Source organism: Verticillium dahliae, genomic scaffold (genome assembly GCF_000150675.1).
Source record: "Verticillium dahliae VdLs.17 supercont1.14 genomic scaffold, whole genome shotgun sequence".
In the NCBI taxonomy this organism is placed as follows: Eukaryota; Fungi; Ascomycota; class Sordariomycetes; order Glomerellales; family Plectosphaerellaceae; genus Verticillium; species Verticillium dahliae.
The window spans coordinates 833246-839245 of NW_009276945.1; positions in this window are offsets into that span (position 1 = coordinate 833246).

A 6000-nucleotide genomic window follows, 5' to 3' on the forward strand; every position below is an offset into this window, starting at 1 on the left:
CCTGAAGTCACTCGGAGGGGAGAAGACGTTCGCCGTGCCCCTCGAGAGATGTAATTAGCACATCCACAGAACAAGGACTACGCGGAGGCGAAAGCCACTGGACTTGCAGGCCTCTTTCGCAAATAGAATGGTTGCTGCTTCACCTCGGTAATGACGGGAGCTGGACTTCAGGCTTGATGACCAGCCTGGATATCAGATGGACCGTTCCCCTCCTATGTTGATCAAAAGACCCTGATCAATGCGCACAAGGGCCCGGAGACTCCGCCACAGCCGAAGGCGGCATAAATCGGACCCCGAGCGGCATGCAACCTTGCTTTCTCCATCATGTGCCGACTTGCAGACTCTCCTCAGTGTTCGGGAGACAGTCTCAAAGCCGGGCTCTTGGATGAAGGCCCTCAGGGGTAGTGCGTTGCGTATGCTATAGACAAGGGATCGATGCCGACACTTAGCAACATATCCTGGGGTACATGATGCGGCTTAGATGCATTGCCGTCAGGCCTATGACGACGTTAGATCTGTTCACGAGTCATTGTCAGCCTCAGGTCTGGCTGTCTCGAGGGTCTACGCATGGGACGAACCTGTCTCATGACGATTTCAGGTTTGAAGGCTGGTGCATTTCAGTGCCTAGCGAAGATGATACTGAGCCAATCGTGATATGAACAGACTATGTTTCTATGTCGGTGGACAAGAATTGTGCCCCCGAACCTGAGACGACGACAGATCCAGATCGAAACGCGATCAAGCCAGCCAGGAGTCTGAATGCGAATGGACATCCAATCACATGCAAAGATGCAATAAATGTACGAGCAACAAAATATCTGCGTGGCAGCCAGCAAGACTTAATCAACATACACATCGACAAGCAGAATTACAAAACCATTTGATGCAGCTGGATCATCGGATAAATAACGTGGCACTGGTAACAACTTGTCCGAGGAGTCTCTCCAAACTATGGCTGGTAGATAGAGGAGTTCCCCAGAACTTGGCTCATGTACTCAACGTAGGTAGTCCTGCGTTAGGATTCGGACGGTTCAGCTGTAGGCACCCCTGCGTCGAGAAGGGCGTCTCTTATCGGGCGACATAGGGGTTGGAACCAATCGCTAGTCAGCAAGGTATGTATACCACGCAGCGACTGTTGGCTCGATCCAATATGCTCGGAAAGAGCTGGCGGTGGCAGATACTGCGAGTGAACAGTCGTTCAAGACTAAGATGGTCTGACGGCCAAGTCCTCCGAGCTAAGCGGGTGTCAAGGACAACAGCCGTGTTCGGCCGAGGGCTGATTCGGGCTGGCTGCATAATACAAGTAAGACATTCGAGTCGGAAGAGGCGGATGGATGGGCAGACGACTGTCAAGGTTGACATCCGCGATGGCGCGAAGCCTCGAAAAGCCCAAGGGTCGTGAAATGTACATGGAGTAGTGGTACATTGAGTGGGGCGCAGGCCTTCAGCAGAATCCTGCACACATGACCGCCTTTTTCTGGCTGCGACTGGCAATGATCCGGAGACCGAGGATCTGCTGTCCATCACCGAGTGGGCTGAATGGCTGCGGCAAGCTTGCGCGCAGTGATGAGCTGCGAAGATGGAGGGTGGGATGACGAATACAATGGTTCATGCCATGTGGTGGGCGCGAGTCATGCTGGCAAGGCGATGGGAGGTCATGCTCTGGATCTTGGCTTCTCAATGTTGGTGTCTTCACCGTTCCACACAGCGCGGCCACTCATACTCTGACGCCGACGTCTGATGAACATAGCCGTGAGAAGCGGGCAAGTTTCGTCTGACGGTCAACATCCAGCCAGGCCTGGCCTTGTTCCATGGACTCCCTACGATCGCGCGATTGCGAGTGGGTGTGTATCTCGATGTCTAGATCTGTCGTAAGACTGCAACTTTGCAAGACGCATGGCGGGATGGGACACCAAGGTCCAAGGGCGGCAGAAGGTTGAGTACACGATGACCAGTCATGTTGCCGATGGATGAGGTCGTCGCCTTGGCGTGTTCGGGCAGGCTGTGGAACATTGGACAACAAAGCTGGCTGGTAGCATCTGTGAATAGATGAGGGGTGGCAGCTGGTCAGACTGACAACGTGACGGCAGACGGACGCGCAAGACGCAATGCGATGGAGGGGTTGAGATCATTACGACATGGTGGGGGTGGGAGGTTCCTTCCCCAGGGAAGATGCTGCCCATCACACCATGGCAGGAGCAGTTCGTGGGCTGCAGCCTACATGTACATATTCCTGACCATCCTGGTCCTTCCTGGCTCCATGTCGATGGTGCCTGCCTTCCACCCAAGGCGCCTTCACCGCCCGCATCCCGCAAGAAACAGGGAAGGAGGAGGGGTGAGGGGGTAAATCAATCCATATCTGGAGGCGCCAGGAAAGGGCAAGGCAGAACAGGCATTGGGCGGCGCACGCGCAAGCCGGGCCCTCGGTTTGGGATGTCCAGGCGGCAAGCGCATTGTGGTGAGGTGCCTCGTTGTGTGGCGAGGGGCAACAGCGGAACCGTGTGTTGGCAACTGGCACGCCTTCCTGGGCGCTTCCTTGTACATTAGACAGTTGGTGGGTAGCAAGCAAAACATCACGACCTCACTAAAAAACACAGCGGCAGCCCAACGTGCATCCTGGGGCCAGCCGGCCAACCGCCACATCCAGAATGCAGCAGATCGCGCGCCATGGAGATCCCAGCACAGCATTGTCGATGGGTGTCGGTGTCACTGACTCGAGGAGGTCGATGACTGTCGATGATTACATGCGGCTGGGGCATTCCCTCCCATCGGTACCTTGTGTGCTGGCTGGAGCCCATGACCCAGAATAGGCGCTCGAGTTGACTTTTTTCAAGATCGACGGCTGCTTCATGCGGTTTATGCTGCGACGACAATTTACCCCTCCAAAGGCACCCCAAGGTGGGATGGGATGTGCGTCACGCGCCATTTGCGTTGGCTTTGGTGTCACATCGGCAGGCAGGAAGTCTAGGCTGAAGCAGCATCACGACAAAGCAGGAACCCACCACTTTGACCAGAAATACGATCGAGTCGACCTACTCCATTGACCCGCAGGTGGAGGTGGTTGATGTGTGGCGATGGTTGCTGTGCAGCAAGCAGGACAGACGCGAGACAGAGAGCTGAAGGGGAAAAAAAATCAATCCTGATCCCTGGCTTGTCGCCGATGACTCTGAAATCTCGGCTTCACGATGGAGCGGCAGAGCGGCTCTCGGGAGGGCGACGAAGGTCCAATAGTCGGGCACGGTGGGAACTTGGACGATCCAGCTGTCGAAATTGAGTGCTTGGCTCGGCCCTGTCCTGGCGCCCATCGCGCATCTCTGCAGGTCGTTAGCTCGGAAGGGTCCGTAATAATTTCACCTTACCGTCCAGGTCCTTATAATTAGTGGCAAGCTAGGAGACATTGTTTGAGATGGGACATTTCCCACGCTCTTCCTTGGTGTGTCACAGGTTGGGAGGGTCTAGATGTGGCGGCTGCGACAAGGGCCAACGTCAGTTATATTCGGAAAACGGCCCTTCATCTCGCTGGGGACGTCTCTGTGAAATGGCGAGGGGGCTTGGTCGTCTGGGAGACCGAGATGCAAATATGATCTGCGAAATATCGGTTTGCTCCTGAGAATCTCCGTGATCCCCGTGTTGTCCTAACGGCCCTCACACGCGCCCCAGAAGGGGGGGGGGACCTCGCGTGTTCAAGGGTCAGACCCTGAGCGGCAGCTAGGGTGGGTGGAGGCCAGGATGATGGGGCGCCAGGCATGGATTGCAAATGCCAGACGAGTGGATCTCGATTGATTGCTTTTTCGTCAGCGAGGGCCCCAGTCGACCAGCAAGGGCCAGCAGCATTTCGCATCTTGGCCCAGGCTGTCAAGGTTTCGAGCGCTAGCGAATCTCGGTTTCGATGCTGTACCTACTGTGCAGAGGGTGGGCCGGTAGCGCTGGGAGCTGACATTGCCCGTTCGACGTTCGGCCACCCGTCTTGGTGAGCGGACGTGGTAGGTCAGCCCATGAACATCTCCGGCGCACATCAGCGTTGATCGTGATACAGAAGCACAGAAGCACTCAAGGGACGGACAAGTGCCTACGGTATCGGAGATAACCCCCCCCCTCCTCCGTGCTATTCCGGCTACAGACAAGCCGCGCAGGTGATCGGCAACCCAGAGATTGATAGGGCTCGGCACAAAGGACTCGCGGCCGGTTGATATTCCCCAACCTGGACTGCAGCACGGCTCTTGTTTCGTTGTCTCGGGGGGGCGGCCTGGTCAGGGTGGGTGGATGGAACAGTAGAACTAGGCATGTTCACCAAAAGCTCGCCCACACTTTGGGTCACATGGCGATGGAGAGAATGCGACTAGCCCCCCTAGCGGTTCGACAAATTCCGCCCTTCGCCCTATCAACTCGTAGACAGCAGGTCACCGCAGGAACCGACCAACGGGAGGGAGGGAGGGAGGTGGTCTCTGGTAACAGGTTGGTGAGATGATGGCACGGTCGTGGCCGACAGCGCTCTCGATTGCTCGGAGATATTCTCCAGCCTCACAGCGGGCTCGTTAGAGTTTTCGCCGGCTGAATACTGATCATCAATGTCAGACGGAGGAGAGACTCGGACAGTCGACAGTGTGGTGCTGCTTGGCTTGAGGTGTTCCTCAAAGCTTCGTTGATTCGCGTGTTTGACATGACATGCCGGCACTTCACCTGTGGTCACGTCGCCGGCAGAGGTTCGCTAATGTGCTGTACGGTGCATTTATACAGTGCACGTTTCGCTCGCATCAGCGGGTCCCCTCCGCCCCTTTGCCGCCTCCCACAGAAGCGATTTTAGTGCTTGTCGATTTGTGCAGCCAAGCTTTGTTCGGCTGTGGGTAGTGGAGGCCCTGCATCAGCATGTGGCCTGGCCAGGCTCGCGCTGCCTGAGCATTGCCGCTGTAGCGTCTTTTCGCCAGGCCAGCCTGAGGTCACAGGTACTATGTAAGGCCAGGGCGGTGGTTAATGCACAAGAATGGAGCCCGTTCACAACGCACTTCATGTCATTAAAGCAGGGTGACGTCGCTTGCCGCAGACATCACGCGAGGCGGCCGGGCGGCATACGATATGGATGGACGACACACCATATCGGCGACGGATGGTGTGTGTGGCATGAGGTTCTGAAGTTCACTACCTGTGCGAGACAAGAGCAGCGGTAGGTAGGTAGAGAGGTACAACACATGGCGGGACATGAGTACCTGGAGAGATTGACCCAAAAGGGTATTCAGTACATGTACACAACCTCTGCATTCCGCCACAACGAACCGGTACCTGAGCATGCACTGGCCAATTTACCTACCTGGGTACCTAGGTACGCAAAGATAGGTTGGTAGTTCCATTTCGCGAGGAAGGGGGCAGCCAACGGCTGATGAAGACTCTCTCGGTCACGTCCACTCCCCCTTTTCCGACCATCCTCCATCCCTCTCTCTGTCGCAGCGCAATCCCAACGCGGCCTGAAGTCGGTGTCAATCCGATCTTGTCTCTTTGCCCTGATACAATGATACCTGTACATGGTACTATGTACTCAGGTGGAGGGAAATAATCACAGTGCGGGCGTGTGCGTGCCTGATCGAGGCAGGAAAGACCGATAGTTAAGCTAATGAACCCGTTCGCTGAAACACGTTGTTGACTACTGTACGAAGAAGAGACTTTAGGTAAGGTACACGGTCATCAAAGAGGTTCAGAGATTGGGAAGCGACGGCCTGTGGAAATGCTCGTATCCCTGCCCGTCCTGCGTCCTGCGTCGAGCCGGACGGGTCTCGCAATTTGCGACCCACTCGCTTATGGCAGCACAGGCCAGCGAGCTCAAAGCCCAACCCGGCAACGACAGGGAAGACAAGGGAAAGACAGGGGGAGCTGGGGCCAGGATCCATGGTTTGGGGGGTGAGGAGGGGCCGCCAGGGAAGCTCCTGCCAATGCTCCGTTGCGGCGGCCCCACCTGCATTCAACTCCCAGTCATGTATCGCCAGTGCATGGTCACGGTCAAGGGAAAGC